This window comes from Biomphalaria glabrata, chromosome 7, assembly GCF_947242115.1.
Source record: "Biomphalaria glabrata chromosome 7, xgBioGlab47.1, whole genome shotgun sequence".
Taxonomy (NCBI): Eukaryota; Metazoa; Mollusca; class Gastropoda; family Planorbidae; genus Biomphalaria; species Biomphalaria glabrata.
This window is the reverse complement of record NC_074717.1, coordinates 46,035,630-46,061,706: the sequence shown is the minus strand read 5'-3', so window position 1 is coordinate 46,061,706 and position 26,077 is coordinate 46,035,630. Positions and strand designations below refer to the sequence as shown.

Below are 26,077 nucleotides of genomic sequence, written 5' to 3'. Positions count from 1 at the left end.
GCCCACAGGTTGTGACGTTGCATGTCAGTGTTCAGGCCTTCTATAACGAATGGTCTCAGTAATATGCAACGTCACAACCTGTGGGCAGTTTAGACCAATAGCGCGTCACCTCTGAAAAACATATTAGATCCTAGCCCAACAAACCTACATCAGAGATGATGGGCGGATTTCGAACCCAGAACCCTCGAGACGAAAAGTCTGAGGCGCATATCACACGAACAGGATACTATAATGTATAAAACAGGCTATCTGAGGGAAAGCACTCCGTATTTAGATCTATATCTGCCCTAAAGTCCGCTTGGTCCGGTATGGAAACGTTTTAAAAAATTAATTGACTAATAGATTAATTTCTTTACTGCTTCAGGTCTTATCAATGCCGATGAATATTTGTGAAAATTTTTTATTTGATTCGAGAATGGGTGTGGGGGTAATATTGTGTACAAAACGTTTTAACAGACAGACAGACAGACAGACTGAGTTGATATAAAAGAAAAAAAGTACTCTTTTAATAGCTTACGATTTTAATAGCAGGCAGAGCCACGTACAAAGAAATGACCATGCCTAACAAACTGGACGGTATTAACTTCCTCCCCCGCAAAGAACAATCTACAATCTTCCAACTAAGGACAGGACACACACCTCTGTTAAATTACCACCTGAACAAAATAAACTCCACACAACTACCCCTTTGTAGACACTGCGCCCACCCTTATAAAACCGTAAATCATATCCTCTTTGAATGACCCTTCCTAATCCACCTTAGGCAGACTCTACTTCCACTCACAGCCCAGCATAACCAACACCCTGTAAGGCAGTGCTGAACAACTGAAGAAAACAGCACACTGTTTTTCCTTGGCACAGTCTGCAAAAGAGCTGACAGCTCAGCAGCTATAAAGCTGGCTAGAAGAAGAAGAAGAAGAGCTTGCTATCTATAGAGTAGATCACCTGTCACCTTTTCCTAGGACAATCCAGGCGCTGTTCCTCAAGGGGCCGTTACATAAATGGCGTGTCCCGCACGGTTAGCCTGGTATAGAAAAGGAAAATGGCGGGGGTCTTAGTGTACGTGGCCTCTTGCCAGCAGTCTGACCCACCCGCTAGACAGAACAGTGTACACTGTTCTCATTCAGGCTGGTGAGAGAGAGAGCTCTTGTTCACTTTTGCTGGCCTAGAGTTCCAAGAGCCAAAGGCTCAACTCTATCTGACAGTTTCAAGAAGAAGAAGAAGAATGGTGAACAGTTAACAAGGGCGTCTTGTAGCCAGCACAACAACCAACCACCTTTACTTTTCCCAACTAATTTCAGGCACGCCTTAGAGATTGTAGATCTCAGGCATCCAAAAAACCTGAAATTCAAGATCCCAGTTTTCTGAATCAAACCGGGACTTCTCTGTTCGGAATCCTTCTTCTTCTTCTTCTTCTAGCCAGCTTTATTGCTGCTGAGCTGTGAGCTCTTTTGCAGACTGTGCCAAGGGTTCGGAATCCAAGCGCATTGCCAGCAAGCCAAAATGTAATAATCTTCAATTCTGATGGTATATCCGAAATTTGTCGCAGAAACAAAACTAATGTGTTATACTTTTTTATACAGTTTCACTACAATAGTTTACTTTATCATCAGTCAATCTGTCAATTAGCCAGTCAGTCAGCCTGACAGTATCGGTAAATTGACATTCTTTCTCTTGCGATAAAGAGAAAACCACTCTTAAAATTCCATTTTAAAAATTGTCCTAGTTTGTAAACATGTGCCCCCCTTTTTAAATTTTAAATTTTGTTTCGTAATAACATTGTGAGTTTTTTAAAATATTTCGTTTAACGAAACAAACTATGTAATTTCAATAACGACCTTTGAAAATTTGTTCTCTTCTGCCAGACCTACCAGGCGTGCCAAGTTTTCTTTTGCCAAGATTTTCGCGGGAAAAAGGTCTCACATCGTGTAACTCATTCAATTAGTTTCAACATGCAGTCAGAAGGTCAAAGACCTTCCAAAACAAAGTCACTTCATGCTCATTCAACATTTCACGTTATCTTATGACAGGTCATTTCAATAAAGCGCTTTGGGGAGGGAAGGGGGGAGATTGACTTCAAGACTGCCGGGGGGGGTGACTTCAAGACTGTAGGGAGGGAATTGACTTCAAGACTGTAGTGAGGGAATTGACTTCAAGACTGTAGGGAGGGAATTGACTTCAAGACTGTAGGGAGGGAATTGACTTCAAGACTGCCGGGGGGGGGGAATTGACTTTAAGACTGTAGTGAGGGAATTGACTTCAAGACTGTAGGGAGGGAATTGACTTCAAGACTGTAGGGAGGGAATTGACTTTAAGACTGTAGTGAGGGAATTGACTTCAAGACTGTAGGGAGGGAATTGACTTCAAGACTGTAGGGAGGGAATTGACTTTAAGACTGTAGGAAGGGAATTGACTTCAAGACTGCCGGAGCGGGGGGAATTTACTTTAAGACTGTAGGGAGGGAATTGACTTCAAGACTGTAGGAAGGGAATTGACTTCAAGACTGTAGGGAGGGAATTGACTTTAAGACTGTAGTGAGGGAATTGACTTCAAGACTGTAGGGAGGGAATTGACTTTAAGACTGTAGGGAGGGAATTGACTTCAAGACTGCCAGAGCGGGGGGAGTTGACTTCAAGACTGTAGGGAGGGAATTGACTTTAAGACTGTAGTGAGGGAATTGACTTCAAGACTGCCAGAGCGGGGGGAGTTGACTTCAAGACTGTAGGGAGGGAATTGACTTCAAGACTGTAGTGAGGGAGTTGACTTCAAGACTGTAGGGAGGGAATTGACTTTAAGACTGTAGGGAGGGAATTGACTTCAAGACTGTAGGGAGGGAATTGACTTCAAGACTGCCGGAGCGGGGGGAGTTGACTTCAAGACTGTAGGGAGGGAATTGACTTCAAGACTGTAGTGAGGGAGTTGACTTCAAGACTGTAGGGAGGGAATTGACTTCAAGACTGTAGGGAGGGAATTGACTTCAAGACTGTAGGGAGGGAATTGACTTCAAGACTGCCGGAGCGGGGGGAGTTGACTTCAAGACTGTAGGGAGGGAATTGACTTCAAGACTGCCGGGGGGAGGGTGAGGAGTTGGCTTCAAGACTGCCGGGGAGGGTGTTGACTTCAAGACTGCTGGGGGGGGGGAATAGTATATGTAATAACAAGAAATCATCGCGTTGATCTGCATGTGTGTGCGCGCGTGCGTGTGGGTATGCAGAAAATCAATGTATGGTAGAATCATCTATTTCTGTCCAAAACTGTTTGAGTCTGACATATTTTTGTTTAGTTCATCATTAGTTTATTTGTTCATGAATGTGCACACATGTATGTTTGCCAGAGTTTAAAAAAACAAGGAAACTGGATATCTTCGTGGTTTGTGTTCGTATTTTTTAAATTACCAGAAAATTTTTTTTTTCTGCGCGTGCAAGAAATCACTTTTACGTTTGAAAAAACAAATACTTTAAAGGCGATTACAAATACATTGCTTTGAATATGTGAGTACGTCTGCTCAGAGACCTATTTAAACAAACATAAGGTGACATCGAGTTCCTGTTGTTAGCGCATTCATGTAGTATCGATACTTAAATTGTAGTCGATTACTTTTTGTACCATTTAGCATGAAAACAGATTTTTAAAGCAAATGTATGGTAATGTTTACTTATTTTCAGAGAGAGAGAGAGAGAGAGAGAGAGAGAGAGAGAGAGAGAGAGATGGCGGGTGAACTAATATGCTGAAGAAGAGAGAAAAAGGAGAGTTATTAAGATCCTATCATACTGTCCTTCTTACTAACTCTCTCTATCTCTCTCTGTCTTTTTTATCCTTTTTTTTATTCTTCTTAACTTCCCTCTCCAATACTCTTACTTTTCTTACTCTCTAAGCTATCTTACATTGTCTCTTCTTTCTGGCGCTTTTTCACTACTCTTACTTTCTCATTCTCTCTCTCTCTGTTTTTTTTCTCTCTCTCTCTTTCTTTCTCTTACTATCTCTTACTCTCTCTTTCTCTCTATATTTTTTTCTCTCTCTCTCTCCTAATCTCTTTCAGTCTCTGTTTCTCTTTCTTTTATTCTCTCTGAGTTTCTGACTCTCTCTCTCTTTTTCTCTCTGTATCTCAATCTTTTTCGGTCTCTCTTTCTCTTTGTTTCTCTTTTTCTTTTATTCATTCTCTCTGACTCTGTCTCTCTTTCGCTCTCCCTCTCTCTCTCTCTCACTAAATCTCTTTTGCTTTATCTCTGTCTTTCTCTCTTTTCTCTCTCTCTCTTTCTTTTGTTCACTCTGACCCTCTCTGTCTCTTTCAATCTCTCTCTTTCTCTCTCTCTCTCTCTTTTCTTGGTCTGTGTCTCTCTTTTTCGTCTTCTCATTCTCTCTTTCTCTCTCTCCAGACCAAATCTCTATAAGATCAAACATCTATCAATCACCAAAACAAAGTTAGGTAACTGAGTAGATAGAGATTACAACTTCCCCACCCTCTCCTTTCCTGACGTGAAGAGTTGTCTCCCCTGCAGATTCTAATAAGATCACATCAACTTTCAATGTGCTTTCTACTCCTCCATTCAATGTATGCAGGTCAGGGGCAGCAACTCTTAACTTCTGCTGATGCGTCCTGGATATTTAAAAGTGATCGCTTGTGACGTTGTGAGCCACGATTCTCAGACGACGTTCATCTGTTACTTGACTGGAAGACGACCTTGAAGGGTCACTATGTTAAGGTTATCTTTGTTGGACCCATGACCTCAACGCACAGCTTCAACTCGAATCCTCGAATCATTGAGTTCATTGTATGTGGACTGTTGATGATTCCCATTATTTGTGGGAAGCGTGTTCGAGAAGCTAAGTACGCTTGAACTTGGCTTGGCTACATATGACGGCTCATGAGGTTTGACAACCGGCTCCAGCATAGCTCCTAAGGACAGCACGGAAAGCCTTCTCCACTCTCTGGCCCACAAATGAGATTGGACCATAGCGCTCCGAGCATGCCATAAGCGTGAAAGTAGCGCTGTATAAAAGCTATAAATTATTTCTTTTATGGTCATTAATATATTGTAATAACTCAAGGGAGGAAACTCAACGAGACATCGATGTTTATTTACAGGACATCACAAATGCATGTAGAACAACCTGTCTTGAGCACAGCATCTTTACATCAGCTCTCCCTTAGGCGGAAATCATTCTCTCTCCCTAATGTCAACATCCGACTTAGTCTTGTCACTAATAGTGCGCACCTTCTTTCTGGACTATCTTGGATGGTGGTGTGCATGGCAAGGTTATAACAGTACGAAGATTGTTTCTGAGTTTTAGTATCAAGGAGGAGTACTCTATCTCCTGTGTCTACGCGGTCCGAGCTGTGACCTGACTTGCGACGCCACAACCTGAGGACAGTTTAGACCACTAGCTCGCGACGTGGCAACAAGAAATGGGTCTCTACTGCCCACAATTTGTGACGTTGCAGGTCAATGTTGTGGCCTTCTTTAACAAATGGTCTTGCTGGGCCCATAAAAGCGCTCCTCCATCGGTCTGTCTGAACAAACTATTGTTTTCTAGTAGTGATCCAAGCAGATTTAAATTGGCGACATGCCTATCACATCCCCAGACACTCCAGCTAAGACCAGAGATGAAGCAGAAGGCCGAGCTCGTCCGGGAAACTCCAACATATTCTTTCTCTGTACCAAATCAGCTGTGCAGGAGTTGTGTTTTTCCTTCCATTTGGTTTTTAATTAAATAGATACAAAAATAGTCCAACAAAGTCTTATTATCAAAACAGAATTCCAATTTACTTTCCTCCAATAACCCAGTGTTTCCCAAACTGTGTTCCGCGGAACCCTAGTGTTCCGCGAGGCCTCAATAGGTGTTCCATAACTACTGGAATTATTAACTAGTAGGCTGCCACTTGAATTAATCTCTCTAAAAAATAAAACAAACTGTTCCGGTAAATACTCAGAATTTGCGAAGTGTTCCGTTAAGGACAAAGTTTGGGAACCACTGGTATAAACTATTGCTACATTCTTTTCGCATGGTTACAAATATTTTAAAAGAAAATAAAAAAGAAAGTATTTCTTACCATAAATATTCTTTGATTTAAGCGGCTATTCTAAATCCACACTTTAAGGTCAAGGGCGTTTTGTTCCACGTACTTTTGAGACTAATCAACAAATCCATAGAATGTTGTAATTGGCATTAATGAAGACATAAACCATAATGTATCACTCCTAACTGGCTACTCCAATCCAATGTGTTTTTGCCAGATTTTTTCCACTTTGAAGCGGTAAAAAAATATCCTTGACGGATTACATTGTAATGGGAGATTACTCAGCTGTAAAATGAGACATCAATACTCGGGTTGCGGGCCTCTATATGTATAAGATACGTTGAATTCATTGATTTCACAAAATTAAAGAATGATATACGGTGTAATATTTGTGCTATCTGGTGCAAAAAGGATTGACGCATCAAAGTCAGTGGTCCGTTTAAAAAGGTCTTAAATGACATGCTACAGGATAGGGCTATTAATCTTAAGCTTTGACAAGACGGATTCATTGACTAAGACACTCTAATCCGTTCAGCAATGTCTCTGACACAATCCGAGATAACCTGAAGAATAGGAGTATGGCAATATTTAACGGTAGTTAACTGTTATTAATTATGATATTAACTACCATTACTGACATTAGTTACTAGCATTTTTTTGGCTTGTATGATACTAGGAGACTTGGTGGCTGAATGTTAAAGCACTTGGCTTAGATTTCTCCCAGTCTACACCCCCAGAGGACCAGTTCAACAAAACTTTGAGAATCAGATTTTCAACTTTAAACAGGTGAAAGCTTCAAGTTTTAAAATTTCTTGAAGAAAAAATCTGTCGTGTGACAGTTAATTCCTTCCTTCGATTAGGCTGCTTCCAGATATGTAGTCTTTGGTGAGCATACACATGTCACGTTTTGAAAATGTTCCAGGCCGGCTTGAACATGTACATTTTAATTGTACACATATGAAACTCATATCACGTGATAAGATAGACATATCTATTTTTAACGTCTGGAATGCTTTTAAAAGTATATTTAGAAATATATAGGTCAGTGTGGCTTTGTGGGATGATTCGCATTTTGCAGACGACATGATTTTGTATCTTAGATTGGTGTGGGTCAGACAGCTCAACAGAATAAGTGCAAATTATAGTGAAGTGCTGGGGGTTAGGAGCAATTAGGGGCGCTGGGAGTTAAAATAAGCCATGACATTACCATACGTTATGGCCCATACCATTTGTTAACGATGGTCCTCAATTCGTAATATGAACATTCGATGATTTATAAGGACTGCAGTATGTCACGTGGCTACGCAGCCCCAGCTTCGACCTACATATTTTGCCTCATCCAGCGCTGACATAACCATAAGCTATTATATTAGGCCTATTACCCAAAATGAGTTAGGCTAGTCTTACACTGTAAAGTCTGTAAAAGATATTTAAATAAATGGTAATCCGCCTTAGCTAGTACTCTCTCTATACCAAACAAAACTAGTTAACTACAACTAATTGATAAAACATTTGGACAATGTTTGTGTTGATTCATGTGTTGTCATCGACAATGAATATTTGTGCAAAGTTTCAACTTGATCCGAGAATGGGAAGTGGGAGAAATAGCAAGCTCAACATTTGTCCCAGACAGAGTGAGTTGATATAAGCTTTGTACAAAAAAAACAGGGGCAACTAACTAGAGGTAACAGAGTTCAAACTGCTACTCTTGAGATATCTAGTTGGCATCAGTGATCCTTCAACTGATCGTCCTTGACATTGCTTTTTATAATCCTCAATAGCAGCCTAAAATATCTGCTAAGTCAAGACTCAAGACATACAAAGTTTGGCATCAATCTTGATACAGAAGAGACCGTCTTCATTGAGTTCAGATATTCGGCAGCGGCGTGGCCAGTGTGTGTACGTGTTAAGGTGACAAGGTCACGTGGTGCGTGTGATGGCGTCTGCAGCAAGTGGATCCCACAGGCAACATTATAAACAACAAACTAAAACAACTCTGACAGCAGATGACTAGTTCGTGCCTCGACTCGCGTCTGTCATTTTCTTTCTGTATGATCAATGCGCAGTCAGAGGAGACACTAGTTTTACCATGTCAGACTTAGTACATTGAGATAGTCAAGAATTTATTGCTCGTCTGCGACCTACATTCACTAGTGCCAAGGTCACACTCCAGGGGGGCACCACTCGGCCTTTACTTTTATACTACTCTTAGCATTTTTAACTTAATCTTTTTTTTGTTTCCTTTCTCTGTGTTGACCTCCCTGGACACACATATATATCAATGGTCGCCAGGAGGATAAATGTTCAACTATTTTTAGGAGTTTCCCCGCCCTCAACTGCCCCTTGGTATCTCCTCTCTCCACGCTAATGTGTCACATAGAGAGTAGACCTTGACACTCTCCACACCGTACAAACATCACACCACATGCTCAGACCACAGACACTGCAAACACACATTCAGCACATACACAGCTTACTAAATACAAACTTGCACCCACGCCCACAAACCACACACAACACAAACCATATACACCCCAAATACACCCTACGTACAGTACATACATCCCACATCTTCTTTTTTGAAGTAACGTCTGTAATATGCAAGATAAGATATAATAAGATACATTCCACATACATCACACTTCTTCTCATGACACAAACCATATACACCCCAAATACATCCTACGTACAGCACATACATCCCACATCTTCTTTTTTGAAGTAACGTCTGTAATATATAAGATAAGATAAGATACATTCCACATACATCACACATCTTCTTTTTGAAATAGCGTCTGTAATATATAAGATAAGATAAGATACATTCCACATACATCACACATCTTCTTTTTGAAATAACGTCTGTAATATATAAGATAAGATACATTCCACATACATCACACATCTTATTTTTGAAATAACGTCTGTAATATATAAGATAAGATAAGATTCATTCCACATACATCACACATCTTCTTTTTGAAGTAACGTCTGTAATATATAAGATAAGATAAGATACATTCCACATACATCACACATCTTCTTTTTGAAGTAACGTCTGTAATATATAAGATAAGATAAGATACATGCCACGTACATCCCACAGAAAAAAAAGTGAGTTTCTACTTGTGTTAGCTTCCTTCTCCTTGACTCGGATCAGAGTCTCCTGTGACTGAAACAAGCCGATTCTGAAGCAGCAAAATGAGCCACAGTTTCTGCATCTGCTTTAGGGCTATCTGATAATTTCTTCTTTTTTCTCTTGTTTATGTCTACAAAGAAATGAACATGCCTAACAAACTGGACACTTCCTCCCGCGCAAAAAACAATCTACAATCTTCCAACTAAGTACAGGACACACATCTCTGTTAAATTACCATCTCAATAAAATAAATCCCACACAACTCCCCCATTGTAGACACTGTGCCCACCCTTACGAAACCTTATCACCCATATCTTCTTTGAATGCCCCCCCTCCTAATCCAGACCCTACTGCCACTCCAGCCAAACATAACCAACACCCTGTACGGCAGTGCTGAACAACTAAAGAAAACAGCACACTGTTTTTCTTTGGCACAGTCTGCAAAAGAGCTCACAGCTTAGCAGCAAGAAGCTGGTAAGAAGAAGAAGTCCGCATCAGTCCCTTTGCTTTCGGCGAGGCTCACACCAGTACCTCTGTCCCCCAAAATACTTTCATTGATGTATGTAGACCTGAGATCCATCCTGCAGACTGTTCTCTAGATGAGTCTTAGGCTTCCCTTGGGTCTGACCGAGACCAATCTTTATACTAGGTCTCAACACCGACCTGCAACGTCACAACCTGTGGGCAGTTCAAACCAATAGCTCATTGCCACGTCCTACAGACCTGTGATGTGGCAACGAGCTATTGGTTTGAACTGCCCACAGGATGCAGGGGTTAGTGCTCAGGCCTTTAACAGCGATTGCTCTCGACAATCTCAGCATCAACAATGTCTTTGGGAGCTCTTTCAATCGGCGTGAAACATCCATGTAACACACACACACACACAGGGGCGGACTGTGTATCAAAAGCGGCCCGGGCATTACCATATAAACCGGCCCGGGCATTACCATATAAACCGGCCCACAAATGGCTATCACTTTTTTTTTTTAATTTGTTTGCATTGAATTTTTTTTTTGCTCGCGACCAGACTGGCCCATTTGGTATTGGGCCCACCGGGCATTTGCCCGTTTGCCCATATAGCCAGTCCGCCCCTGCACACACATGTACATAACTCTCTCTCACACACAAACACATCTTACCGCACACACCGCACACTCAAGGACACACAAATAACGGAACTAGATATCGAGAACTTAACATCTTAATCGACTGCAAGGTGGAAAAAAAAAGCGCCAATCTGCCTCAATTTCAAAACTTTTCCTCACACAACCCACGCGCTCAGTGCACGTGCAGACCCACGACGGAAAAGCTTAGTATTAAATCTACAGGAGGACGCTTCTCAAACTGTGGGTTTCTGAGCACAAAATAACCTTTTTGAACTTCATGTTGACCTAGTGACAGATCTATGGGCAGTTGTAGCAGAAATTCATGAGCTCTAATCTTGATGTAGATGGGGTGGGTCATTTTGATGGAATGTTTACTAGATATTTAAAAATTTTTACGCGTTGGCTCATCTAGTGAATGTCGTCTGTACGTTGGGACGAATCAATTCAGTTAAAACGCAAGTTTATTCAGACATAAATAGAAAATTCCAATTTGTTAATGCTTCCTCTTAAGATTTGCTTATTCAAACCTGACATTTTGACCACGCTGACCCACGAGAAGATGGAATGGTGGACAGAATTGTTTAAAACAAGGTACCTGTACATACATTCAGTTTGCTCTTGATAGTAAGACAGGACGAGGGGGTTGGGAGATTTCCTAAAACGTCGGATCACAGAAGGTAAGCTGTGTCACGAATCGATACTGTACCCTCTTTACTGTAACAGGCTTGTTGTGTATAGTTGAAAAATGCTTGGGTTCGTGTGTCCACTTAGTACGTAACAAAGTTGAATAGTATACAGAGTCGATCTTGACCAGACAATATGACGTTTATTCAATAATAATAATAATGTACTGCACTCCTAGTTGTTATACCGAAATATCCAGTTGCAATATAGCTACATCCGTATAACAGCGGTATCAAATATATCCAATATACTAAGTCCTCAGGTATATATATATATATATATATATATATATATATATATATATATATATATATATATATATATATATAACTTTATTTATTAAATCACATCCGCATCACAGCCGGTAACAATAAACAATAATAATATGTATCCAGCTCTAAATATAAAATAACTATCAAAATACGTGTACTGTCTTACTGACTTCAAGTTACTTCTCTCAACTTAAGTTCCTACTGTCCGCAACGGACCAAAAGATACTACTGACTTCGACTGCTTAAAAGTTACTACTCTCTTCAAGTGACCAAAAGATACTACCGACTGTCAGTGACCACTCTCTCGACCCTTAAGGTTACTACTCGACTAAGAGTCAATTTAGTCATTCTTACTTCCTGTTTCTATATCAGGAGTTTCAAGTGTCTTTTCACCCTCTTATCTTATCTTATATAATACAGACGTAACTTCAAAAAAGAAGATGACTACGTCCTACTCGTCATGCATTTAGTCATGCATATTAACCAATGACTTAAACTCTGCCAAGTCACTGGTTGTCCTGGCTAGCTCATGACCCGAGGTGAACATATAACAGGCAATGTCAACCGAGACTGTGACACCCTCATTCTACTTTATTCTGGAAACGGGGGTCAGGTCAAAGAAAGTCTTAGGCGTAAGCACATGCTAATTATAGTTAACCAATCAGAGAAAGAGGTCAGGAAAAAAAGTCGCGAGCATCAGTTTCTAGAAGGTCTTAATTAATAGAAAATATTTAGAATAGAAGTTTCTGGTATAAAAAAGAAGACGATTTGAAAAGATAGAAATTGGAGGAACACGATGGATTATAAGCATTGTACTGTAAACACAATCATAATTATAAAATAACAATCACACATAGGCAACTACAAAACAGTAATCGTCACAAGATGCGCGTCAAAGAGTGTATCCCTGTAATAAGTCAAGAAAGATCTATTTAGGATAAGGTCCTCTCTTACACTTTCAAGGGTATACAATAAAAAGAGAGAGAGAGAGGGAGAGAGAGAGAGAAAGAGAGAGAGGGAGAGAGAGAGAAAGAGAGAGAGAAAGAGAGAGAGAAAAGGAGAGAGAGAAAGAGAGAGAGAAAAGGAGAGAGAGAAAGAGAGAGAGAAAATGAGAGAGAGAAAGAGAGAGAAAGAGAGAGAGAAAAAGAGAGAGAGAAAGAGAGCGAGAAAGAGAGAGAGAAAGAGAGAGAGAGAAAGAGAGAGAGAAAGAGAGAGAGAAAGAGAGAGAGAGAAAGAGAGAGAGAGAAAGAGAGAGAGAAAGAGAGAGAAAGAGAGAGAAAAGGAGAGAGAGAAAGAGAGAGAGAAAAGGAGAGAGAGAAAGAGAGAGAGAAAAGGAGAGAGAGAAAGAGAAAAGGAGAGAGAGAAAGAAAGAGAGAGAAAGAGAGAGAGAAAGAGAGAGAGAAAGAAAGAGAGAGAGAGAAAGAGAGAGAGAGAAAGAGAGAGAGAAAGAGAGAGAGAGAGAAAGAGAGAGAGAAAGAAAGAGAGAGAGAGAAAAAGAGAGAGAAAGAGAGAGAGAGAGAGAGAGAGAGAGAAAGAGAGTGAGAAAAAGAGAGAGAAAGAGAGACCGGAAAAACAAGACAGAGAAAGATAGAAAGGAAGAGAGAGAAAAAATTGAAAAAGAAGAGAGAGAGAGAGAAAGATTGAAAACAAAAAAAAAAAGAAAGAGACTAGACAACAGTTGAAAAACAAAGAAAAAAAAAAAGCAATGAATAGTGAGGTGATAATGAGATAGTGAATTCTTCGTAGGACGTAATCATCTTCTTTTTTGAAGTAACGTCTGTATTATATAAGATACTGCACGGATTATATTTTATTTTAAAGCAAAAGTGTATTCTAGTCTGAGACAGAAAGCACTATCAAGAAAATGGTAGATCTAGATCCCGTATTGTTCCTTCTAGGGAACAAAAAAAAAAAATCTCGAAACACTTATAGCGTTATTCACGTGAAGATAACTCGAGCTGTGACAGGAGTAGCTCACTCCGGAGTAACGACCCTTGTTAATAACGCCAGACCAGGCTGGTAGGCTCCCGTATTAGCTCGATAGAACAATGTGACTCTCTTCCAGGGACGACAACTGTAGTCAATGTGAACCAAGCCATACAACGTCTGGAGGGGTTCTATAATTAGAAACTCTGATAAACCAAGGGGAAGACCACCCGTAACAAGAGCTGACTACAAGTTGCGATTATAAAAATCTTTGGCAAAGACGATCATAAATTTGTGGCTTAAAATTTTGATATGAAATATTAATAAGATAAAAAGTTGCAAATAAACGTAAGATCCCTATAAACTGCTTTCTCTCTCTGAAAATATGAATACATATGCAGGGTCGACCTTAACAACTCTAAAACATATACTCAATAGTTTGCGTAGCGATAAGGATAATGAGTGGTAACGGTACCAGAGGCCCGAGGATATAATTCGTCTGTAATACATTTTGTACTAGGTACCAAAATCATGATCAAAGTAACTTTACGAGCCTTGCGTGTAGCGAAGTCATACAGTATATCATCGAAGTTCTATTTCCTACATAGATAACGCTCACTAGTAAGAATAGCCTGATTGTTCAGTCTATCTACGAGAATAGTTGACCTCAAGTAATTCTTGATTAGTTTTGAGGCGCGAGAAGCTTCTTTCGCCAGATGCCACAGTTACGGGAATTGTTAAAAATATTTTGAGTAGTTTGGTGAAGCAGTGTATCTCTCATTAGTGGACAGATAAGCGAAAATTGACAATTTGCATATTTAAGAATTTTCAGGAGATTTTAATAATTTCAGATTTCCAGGACTTTTTCGTATATTTTGTTATTTCAGGAGATTTCCAAGAACTCCAGGAAAATCAAAATTCGCAGAACCCTGTTCTGAACCCTGTTCTAAGTTTTAATGGTTTAATTTAAAAATTACAGCTAGAATTAGCGCGGGGCCTACTGCGCCATATAGGTTGCAGTGGCCTAAGGCTGACTCTGTACATAAGTCTCAAAAGAAATTAACATTACTGTCGGGTTCGTCTGTATACAAACTCACTGTAAGGTATAATTAAATGTAAAATTTCTATGCATTTCTATAATTAAATGTAAAACTTCTATGTGTTTCTATCTATCTGAAAATGTGAATACATAATTAACACGTCTCAAAAGAAATGAACAGAGAGTAGGTTCCTTCTATATACATAGATGATCCACATGCTGTTTCTATGTATTAACAATTTCATACTAGCTTAAGGAAATTCAAAACGTTTAAAACTAATTATAAATCTTAAATCTGATGAATAATGAAAAATAAAAAGAATAAACTAGTTCGGTACCAACTGGACCACTAACGCGGCTCAAGCATTACCCCAACCATCAAATTTACCATCACAATAAGCTTTAACATTAATTTCACTATCATTTATTATCCTCAGCTAAAAATTAGCTATTATTTATGTTATCATCACAATAAGCCAACACCATGATCATAAATACTATAACAACAAAAATTACCACCAGCATCAGAACTTCAATATGCACAACCACAGCACCACCATATGCACCATGTACGACTATAAATAGACTCTTTCCTGGGATGAAACAGCTTAATTGGAAGTGATTCTTTTCAGGCTAGTTTCTTGGTAATAGTACTATACAGAGAGAGAGAGAGGGGGGGATGCTGGGAATATTTCTTGAAGGAGAGCGGGAGAGTAAAAGGTGTGCGTGTGTGTGTGTGTGGGGGGGGGGGGGGAGAACCCTATGTAGATAAGTGGTCATAAAGAGAATTAACTTTATAACTCTAAATATCCAACACAGACATATGCAGGCACATGATTACCAGGTTTAAACCAACAAAAATTATTGGCAAGGGGAAATAGAAAAAAAAAAAAAAGAAGACAGTGGTTGAGTTATAAAAGTGGGAGGAATCATTATAATTATTACCCTTGTTGTTATTTCCTGCTTCATTATCGTTCTTTATCGTTAGACATACCTGGTTAGATACGTCAATATGTAGTTGAACCTTGACCCCTGGTCTGGTAAAGTCCCCTAGAATGATGCCATTAGAAAGCTTATGTGAAAAAAAAAATCACTTTCCCGCCATATGACGTCATGTTGCCGCAAGGTCGTTCGTTAGATAAATAGTTCTATTGAGATCTTATCAACTAGATTTCCTATAATGCAACTATAACAGAATGCATGATAATTTATTTCTTGACGCTTTGGAGAAGCGAGAGCAAAAGAGAAGAGGAGAGAGAACTATAGGGTAGATGATGATAAGGTCAACTGTTTCTATGGCCCATGGTAAACGAGGGTGTCACGTGGTCAGCACAACGACCAACCGCCTTTACTTTCTACGACTAATGTCAGGTACCCATTAGAGCTGGGTGGACTAAGAGGCGCCAAAAAGATCCCGAAATTAAAAACCCCAGTCTTCATAGAGATTCAAACCCAGGACTCTAGGTTCGGAAGCCAAGTGCTTTACCGCTCAGCCACCGAGCCTCCCCTTGATGTTTTGGCTGCCGATAAATTGTTATTTCTAAAACCAATTTATGACTCAATGTTTGTGTAGTCTTTTCAAAGCAGACAAAAATTATACATTGAATCTGTGTTTTATGTTTATTGACCGAGAATGTTAGGCGAATAATTAATGACACATGATAAGGCTAAAGAAACCAATTCATCATCATCATCATCAACATCATCACCATCATCATCATTATTATCAACATCATCATCCTAATCATCAATATCATCATCAATATCATCATCAATATGATCATCAATATCATCATCAATATCATCATCATCGTCATTATCATCATCATCAACATCAACATCATCATTATCATCATCATCAACAATGTTAGGCGAATGATTCATGACACATAATAAGGCTAAAGAAACCAATTCATCATCACCATCAACAACATCATCATCATCATCAGCATCATCATCATCATATTCATCATTATTATCATTATCATCATCATAATCACCATCATAATCATCATCATCATAATCATAATCATCATCATCATCATCATCATCATCTGTCCCTTGACTTTCGTGTTTGGGGGTGCTGGGAATTTTCGCGTAACCAAAATCCGTCCATTTTCCTGGTCAGTAGCTGTTTTTAGTCGGATATCAAGAAAAAGACCGGTCAAATCACTCACGTTGTCCAGCCAGCTTTTCTTCGGACGACCCATTCTTCGTGCTTCCTCCACTGTACCTTGAAGAAAAACTTTTGACAGTGAGTCATGTCTTACTATATTTCCATTCCAGCTCAGATTTCGTCTATTCCTAGTATTGAGGGGTTCCTCCATTTATCCTGTCAGAGTGTTGACTTGTAACTATCAACAAACTAGACAAACAGAATTCAACGGAGACACAACATTCAGCACAAAGACTGGAAACGAGGCTAATTACAAAGGCCCTCTTGGTGCGTGATTGTTTGTAAGGTAATGATGATACATATATCGCTTATCACCTGTCAATATTTGGTTGTTGTTTACGGGTTCGGTCCTATGCCATAATGACACTAAATCAATATAACAAAACATTTTTTTTTAATTTCTTGCTATCCAATACAATGCATTTAAGCAAATTTAAATGTTGAACCAATTTTTTTAAGCAGATCATAATCTTACCCCCTCCCCCTCTCGATTTGATTGTATCCTGTAAATGTATCAACAGACACGCAGAGTTCTTTATTGAACATACAATATGGTAACAATAATTGGACAGGACAAGAGAATTGTATTATTGGCCTTGACCACATGCTACGTACAACGGGATGTTTTGTCTATGTTTTAAAACTTAGAACTATTTTTGTTACATGATATTTTAGAGCATGGTTCCCCTTTTAGATTTTAGAACATGGTTCCCCTTTTAGATTTTAGAACATGGTTCCCCTTTTATATTTTAGAAAATGGTTCCCCTTTTAGCGATAGAAGTAAAGTTTCCCTTTCAGACTTTGCGATCTATAGGGCAGAGGATGTTAACGTCATCTGTTTCTATGGCAAATGGTTAACGAGCAGGGTGTCATGTGGCCAGCACAACGACCAGCCGCCTACTCTCCCTAACTAAAGTCAGGTACCCATTAGAGTTTGAAACCCAAGACCCCAGGCTCAGAGGGCAAGCGCTTAACCACTCAGCCACCGCGCCGAGATTAATATCTAGGTTGCTAAAGATTAGTAAGCTGAGCTTGACAGCGTGAAAATTTGGGCTCAACAAGACAACACATATTAAGTTGACATGTATATTATTATTATAGCTTTTATATAGCGCTTCTTTCATGCTTATAGCATGCTCAGAGCGCTTTGGTCCAATCTCATTTGTGGACCAGTGGGGGGAGGGGGTATCTAGGAGTTGGTTTTCCGTGCTGCCTTTAGGCAGCTCAGTAAACACAACTCTGCCCGAGTCGGGTGTCGAACCTCGAGCCCCCTTTTAGGTAGCCGAGCCAAGCCAAGTTCCAGCGCACTTGGACTCTTGACCACGCTACCCACCCGATATTATTATTGACTCAATCTAGCAAGACCTATTACGTTATGCGTTGCACAAATGAAACTCTGGTGTTGCGTGGTCAATACGATGCAGCAATTATACATAGTGAGACAGGACGTGCAACTGTATGATTTGAAGATAATCAACAGAACCGAAAATTAAATTTAGAACACAGCACGATACGATAGCATGGACCTGAATTGTAGAATAAAGAGGCGTAATGGTCTTCTTTTTTAAAAGTAAAGTCTGTAATATATAAGGAAAGATCACTCTCTTTTTCTGCCGATAGTCACCCCACAAAAAAAACAAGATGGGGGGAGAACAAGTGGGTGTTCACTCGTCGCTACGGACGGCTGAGCGCTGGACTGTTCAACCCTGCCCGCTCCCATCTCCCGTCGTCCAGCGAGAGGTTCGGACTAAGAAGTAAACTATCTTCAACTCTAAAGGAACATCCGAAACATGTCAAACATTTTACAAACAAACACTGCGGTCGCATAGGCTGCAGTGGCCTAAGACCTGCCATGCAAAATAGAGACGTATGCTACGCCGCCGGTCGACTAATATTCCAATATTTAAACTACATACTTGCATATTACTTCCTAATGTGTATTAAATAAATATTAATTAATAATATCGTTTTATCCCATGCTTTTAAGAATGTGCGCTTATAATACTGTCTCTAATTCAGTCACAAGAAGCACTGGCACTTGATTTCCAACATCAATTCGTTCCAACACCAAGCCGTGTTTATGCCATCTCCCATTTAGCTCGAGCCTGTCACACAAGTCCTGGGTTGTATCCCCATACTAAATGAAATATAGATGTTAAATGTTTTCTTGGAGGTTCAGCGAGTGCCTATTTAAATTTATTCCGATAGCGGATTCCAGCGGTGGTTGATTTTGAAACCAATACGATGCCAATGCCCATACATTCTCATCGTATGACCTCAAAACCATCCATTCGAAGTTTGTTTTTTTTTTTTTCTTGTGGTGGTTGATTTTGAAACCAATACGATGCCAATGTCCATACATTCTCATCGTATGACCTCAAAACCATCCATTCGAAGTTTTTTTTTTTTTTTTTCTTGTGGTGGTTGATTTTGAAACCAATAAGATGCCAATGCCCATACATTCTCATCGTATGACCTCAAAACCATCCATTCGATGTGTTTTGTTATGTTTGAAAGCCTAACCTACAAGATTACAAAAGAGAGTTTGTGTTTTCTGTCAAGAACTTGATACTAGCTCTTGATGGCTAGAAGGGTTCTAACTACTTTAAAAAAATAATAATGCATACTTAAAATTAATATACATATATATCTATAGAACTAGGCGTTAACCAACAACATTGAAAATAATTAAAAAGAATTAAGTTGATATTTCGTAACATATCAAGGTTATCTACGTTTCATACGACAGTAGGGTCTAATATATGTAAAAAAAATAGTAATAATAATAGTATAAAGTGTTCTCTTTAACCTATGTTTTTTTAGCACTAGAATATAGTAATTACTGAGACGTTAATACTTGGCTACGATGGACTTTCTCTGTCTTTTTCTGTCTATCTTTCTCCGGTACGGATCCTGGAGCCCAACGTCACCGTCTGCGCAGTAGCCTACTAGTGTGATACCGATATTTACTTGTGTAGCAGGCAGTGGTTACGCCCTAGAGATCTACCGTCTTTGGCCGTCACCAAAATTAAAATTTAACATACCAATAATCTCGCTCTATATATATATTATTCTCTTCTTCGCTCAACAGTTTGGACGAGAAGCAAGCAAGAAGTAAAGGAAAGATCACTCTCATATTTCTGCGGATAGTCACCTCACGAAAAATCAAGATGGGGGGGGGGGGGGTGAACAAGTGGCTGTTCACACGTCGCTACGGATGGCTGAGCCCTGGACTGTCAAACCCTGCCGATTCCCATTCCCGTTCGACCTGCGGGAGGTTTGGACTAGGAAGTAAACTATCTTCAACTCTGAAGGAACATCCGAAACATGTAAAACATTTAACAAACAAACACTGCGGTCGCATAGGTTGCAGTGGCCTAAGATCGGCCATGCAAAATAGCGGCGTATGCTACGCCGCCGGTCGGCTAGTATTACTATATTTACACTAATTTTAGCGAAAAAGCCATGTGACTGTTTATCAATCTCATATACATGCCTTTGTAAGTTTCAATATTACTGCCTAGTTTGACAATGGACCTCATTCACCAATCGTAAACAAACAACATTTAGCCACGTGATTCTCTATCTCTTCTATACAATTTACGCAATCCATAAAGGCTGTCACGTGATACTTTTTTTCCCATTGTTTTATCAATATTATCACGTGGCTGAAATGTTTGTTTACGATTGGTGAATGAGGTCCATTCCAACGAATTAAATAAGCATAAAAATTAACTTTATAAAATTGTAAATGCTGATAACAATACCATATTCAAAAACTGCACTTGGACATCTATTTGAGAAAAACATTGCTAAAAAAGCTGTAAAGATTTAAAGCATTAATAAAAAACAGCCTCTTCTTCATGATTGTAACATTTTACCATCACCAAAGAAGATATAAGACACCTATAAGACACCAATCACATAAACAAATAAACACAAAAACTATTTTGTTCCTTTGGCAATGAAATCATTGAACAAACTGTAACTTACTGTTGTTAATGTCGAATAAAATGTTAAAGAGAAACTGGGGTATAAATGTATATCTTGTGTGCTATCGTATACACTGTTTGCTCTAATTATGTACTGTTTTCTGTAATGCTCAATTGTAAAATAAACGTCATTATGGATTCTTATCTTATATAATACAGACGTTACTTCAAAAAAGAAGATGATTACGTCCTACGCGTCATGCATTTAGTCATGCATATTAACCAATGACTTAAATTCTGCCAAGTCACTGGTTTACCTGGCTAGCTCAGGCAACCCATTCCATGCTCTAATAGCACTAGGGAAGAAGGAGTATTTGTACAAATTTGTCCTAACATATGGGACAAGGAATGTGCCTTTATCTTCGTGTCTTTCAGAGTATTTTTATTAAATTCTGTTTTTGTATTTGAAGATTATGATTCAGTGTTTTATGTATGATTGCTACTTTACTTTTGAGAATGAAATGGGTTGCCTGAATCAGCCAGGAAAACCAACGACTTAGCAGAGTTTAAGTCATTGGTTTAGATTGACGCATGAAATGTGTAGGGCGTAATTATCGTCTTTTTTATGTAACGTCTGTAATATATAAGATAAGATAAGATAAGATAAGATAAGATACATATAAACAAATCCTTTTAATCCTACACAACATTTTTATATGTTTTACCTGAGCTATTTATAACGTCCCCGCCCCCAAACTTTTCTCGGGTGGTCATGTGACTAAACAACTTCCGTTGTTTTTTTAGTCCTGAGTGTAATCTAGTCACGTGACAACAACATTTGACTGCCAGGAACCCCCCCCCCCCCCCTTCCACCACTGTATCTTACCCATCTTACAGGCAGACACAACAAAAGTAAAAACAGAAGAAATAAGATTGAGGAAAGTGTGCAATGCCCCAAACCAACAGACACAAACACATGAGAGGATGTCACTGACGTCAGCTCCATGTCACCACGGCTGACATCCTAACGACAGAAATGACATAATCCATTCAAGAGTCATGTCTGACCGCCAGACGTGATCCCGAAATTACTCTCGGCGACGTGACGTCTGCTGACACCAGCTTCTATCCCCGAGACCAGTTGTCTCTCTTGGTCCAGACTAATTTCTCGTGTCAAACGTTCATTTCTGTCCCATTTCAATAAGAAATTATTTTTATTTTTTTTTAAAGAAAGAGCTGTCCAGATATGAGGTCATCGAAGTCGAGAAGGTGACAGAGATGAAGAGACACGTGGAGAGGATTTTTTTTTTTTTTTTAAAACGAGGTCTTGTCCAATTTAAAGACAGCTTTATATAACTATATGCTTACCCGGGAAATTGAATCATAAGAATTTATCGGAAGTAGGTCACCACGAATCATAAGAATTTATCGGAAGTAGGTCACCACGAATCATAAGAATTTATCGGAAGTAGGTCACCATGAATCATAAGAACTTATCGGAAGTAGGTCACCATGAATCATAAGAATTTATCGGAAGTAGGTCACCATGAATCATAAGAACTTATCGGAAGTAGGTCACCATGAATCATAAGAATTTATCGAAAGTAGGTCACCATGAACGAAGAGGTAAATCTGAACCAGGAGTTGACCCCTAAAAACCGCGCCCATTACGCAAGTTGAAATCAGTTTGTTTTATCAAAGTCTCAGACGTTCCTTAAGAACTAACGTCCTTGCCCTTGCTTGCGAAGCTTGGACGTTAACTAAAGAATTAGAAAGGAGAACTCTAGCAATGGAACAGAGATGGCAGAACTTAAGTCATTGGTTAATATGCATGACTGAATGCATGACGCTTAGGACGTAATCATCTTTTTTGAAGTAACGTCTGTATTATATAAGATAAGATTAGAAGATAAGACGCTATAGAGGGATCCTAAGTATCACCTACAAAGACCGCTTCTCAAATGAGGAGACTCATAAAATCATAACAATGGCGATTGGGCCTCATGATGACCTGCTGACCACGGTCAAAAGCGCAAACTAAAACTTTATGGCCGTATCGCAAGGTACGCAGAGCTTGAAAGGACCTTCCTTTAGGGAAAAGTACCAGGTAAAAAGAGGCAGACAGACAAGGTGATGTTGAGACTGAAAATAAATTCTATATAAGGCAAAAGACAGAGATGAATGTTGTGGAAGGGGCAGGTAAGGGTGAAGCTAAAATCTCTTGCAGGACATCAAGCTAAGGCAGCGGGCAGGATCCTGCCTACCTAACCACCAGGAGACCATCCTAATATCATGCTTTACTAATAGTCTACGTCAAAGCCTGAAGGTTGAAGTTCATAGGTCAATAAAATGTAATGATCTGTACAATGCTTGCAAAGGTTTATCTGTTAATGACATCTATATATATATATATATATATATATATATATATATAAACAGACTTTTGATAATCTCCCTTCTGTTACCGTGCACCTATCCGCCCGCCTTCGCTGACGTCACTAAACAACGAAATAAAGTGTTCGATGTGGTTATGCACTTTGGACTCACATCTCGATAGTGCCGGGTTCGAGCATTGCCCGCTGCCATCCTGCTGGAGGTTTGGGCTAGGGTGGTTATCTTCTTCAATTCTGAAGAGACATTTCAAACATGCAAAACATACATTTGGTGTGTGTAATAACATCGAATATATCCTGATATTGTATACGAGTGTATTAATAATAATAAGGCTTTTCTTTGAGTATGAAGATTAATGTAGTATTACCCGTGGCTACGCAGCCCCACCTGCGACCTACATATTTTGCCACAACTAGCGCAGGCATAACCATTGTCCGCCGATGGTCGATTTAGATTTTCTTTTCGCCGTCTACATCTGTCCTCTGCAGCGGATTTTCTTTTGGTACTGTATTGCTTGTTTTGTAAAATGTTTGACATGTTTCGGATGTTCCTTCAGAGCTGAAGATAATTTACTTCCTAGTCCGAACCTCCCGCAGGTCGAACGGGGGATGGGAGCGGGCAGGGTTTGAACCCAGGACAATCGATAAATCTGAACGACAGTCCAGCGCGCAAACCGCACGACCAGGCAGCCCTCCAATATAAGTATTACGAAGTAGAACTATAATGACATTACGTCCACATCCACGCTTCCAAATACTAAAAAAAGATTATCGACCCCTGAAAGTTTCTTTTTAAATGAAATAAACGATGGTAAAGTTGTATTAGCAACTTTTCTAAATTACTTATTTTGATGAAAAAACATATTCTGAATATAGTTTATAATTTGTAACCATGTACAATGTAAATGTATTTATTTTTGGTAAAAAGTTAAATAAATTACTGTTTTAAAAATGGTTTCGGCAGAAGGGAAAGTGTTGTGACACGGTTGCTGTGTGTGGTCAACCGTGACACACTGTGGGTATCGGAGAGTTAGGGGACTTGCGGGAAGTGACGAGTGTGTTGAAACTATGCAGAAGGAAGTCATCTAGAGTGCAGTTGGTTATCTGTAGAGAATGTCAGCCTTGTAAATATGTTATGTTTGAATGCTGCTCAATAAAAGGCAGTTAATACTTTAAGGACATGTTCCTTTACTGAAAGCTTCTTTGAACACCCCAAACTCTATTTATATTCTTTATCATCACCTATCAAAATGTAATTAATGGCTTGAGAGGCTACAATCCTTTCTTCCAAAAGCCCTGGGCATAAGCGTTGCGGTTGTGGGCAATGCAAGTATGTGACCATATAGGACAAAAGCATTGATTTCGTCGATTAAACCTTCTACCAGAGGCGTAGCTACGGTGGGAGAGGGAGGGGAAGAATTTGAAAATCCCCCCAAATGAGTGGGGTTTTTTTACATTAAATATTAAATATTATGCAAAATGCAAGGGACCCCAAAGATGTCAAGACCCCCGGGCCCCCAAAATGATGGCAAATTCCTAGCTACGTCACTGCCTTCTACGCATTAAATTAAAAGCAGTGAAGAGATTTCTTAATTACGTACCAATAAATATCTATTAAGAGATTATGTAATCCTCATACAGGTGACCAAAGGTAAGCTTTAATGAGGTCGCTCACCTGCGAAAACCATATGCGCAAACTCACGTTCAACAAATACCTGGCCAAAAAAATGTTTACAAAATACTTACATTAAACCCGACCAACATGCCTGGTTGGTATTTCGCTGCAATGAGACCAAGTATTTCCAGATGGACGGACTTTAAAAATTTGGCTTCACTTATCTCTTCAAGCTTTGAATCGCGTCTCGCGAGGCATCTCCGAATTTCACAGACACAAACACACACACACACCACGTGACGTCTTCTTTATATCCAACAGAATGTAGGTCAGTGCAGTGATTTAACCGGAAATAACAAACTCGATATGGACCAGTAAACAATTATTTTTATCAATTTTCGCACTTGTTTTTTTTTTTTTCTAAACAAAGCTAAGGAAATATTATAATTTTAAAAACTTCCTTCATTTGTTAATAAATACAAATTGACGAAAATAAAATTACCTAATTTATGGATCCAAAGGTGTAATTTGCTTGGTAATTTGATAATTTCTGAATCGCTCGGTTAGTATTATTTTTTTAAATAGATGAATAAATGAAACAAATCCTTGAATGAAATTTAGTTAAAATTATAACAAAAATAGATTAGGCCTACTTGAAACATTTAGAATGTAAAATTGTAGCGTTTAGCTCGATAATGAAGCAAAACATGCTTGTTTCTTGTGATCAAGTATCTGTCCTATGATTAAGTCCCGTCTTTCTGCCTGTGATAGAATATCTGTCATAGGTTTTAGTAGGACGTAAGCCACCCCCAACAGCTGGGCCCCGTGCGTTACAGCACGAGAAAGAGACAAGACTAGGCAAGGGAAGGAAATCCAGCATGCAAGGGGGAGGAACCTAGACTGCGGTCGTTCCCCACGCAGAGTTTTTTCCCCTCCACATTTTTCTGTTTTTCTTTTCAGTTCGTGAGTTCGACTCGGAATACAAACTGATGAGCTAGTGTTGATGTGGTGTGTGGGGTGTGGGGTGGCTGTGTTTGAGTGAGGAGGGACTAAGTGTGTGTGTGTGTGAGAGGTGTGTGGACGAAACATGATTTTCAGACATTCGCAATTATCCCATAATTTCCATAAATAAAGATCGTGTGGATATAAAAAAAATACGAGTAAAAATCCAAATTCAGTTTTAAGCAACGAAAGAAATATTTAGAAAAAAAAATATTTTAAAAGTTCATTTCCTTTCGTATAAAGTGAATTCTGGGAGAGATGTAAAAAAAATAATAATTCGAAACTAAGTCTCGGTGTTAAGCGCGTGAGGTTAGTAGATTGATTAGTACACACATATAGCTCCTCCTTCGTGGTCGAAGATGAGCACATTTCTCATTTCCTATGGACTGGAAGATGGCTGTGAAGATGAGAATGTGGAGATGAGAATGTGGAGATGAGAATGTGGAGATGAGAATGTGGATATTAGAATGTGGAGATGAGAATGTGGAGATGAGAATGTGGAGAAGAGAATGTGGATGTTAGAGTGTGGAGATGAGAATGTGGAGATGAGAATGTGGAGATGAGAATGTGGAGATGAGAATGTGGAGATGAGAATGTGGAGATGAGAATGTGGAGATGAGAATGTGGAGATGAGAATGTAGTGATGAGAATGTGGAGATGAGAATGTAGTGATGAGGATGTGGAGATGAGAATGTGGAGATGAGAATGTAGAGATAAGAATGTGGAGATGAGAATGTGGAGATGAGAATGTAGAGATGAGAATGTACAGATGAG

At 39.3% G+C, this 26,077-nt stretch overlaps 1 protein-coding gene across 1 annotated transcript in view; it reads right to left on the bottom strand.

Annotated features, from left to right (window-relative positions):
* Positions 1–25,141, bottom strand: part of LOC106072597 (thyrotropin-releasing hormone receptor-like) — a 196,209-nt gene extending 171,068 nt beyond the window's left edge. The window contains exon 1 of the mRNA XM_056036494.1: positions 24,433–25,141. The gene's annotated coding sequence lies outside the window, so the exon portion shown is untranslated. The remainder of the gene's footprint in view (positions 1–24,432) is intronic.
* Between the last annotated feature and the right edge of the window lie 936 nt (positions 25,142–26,077).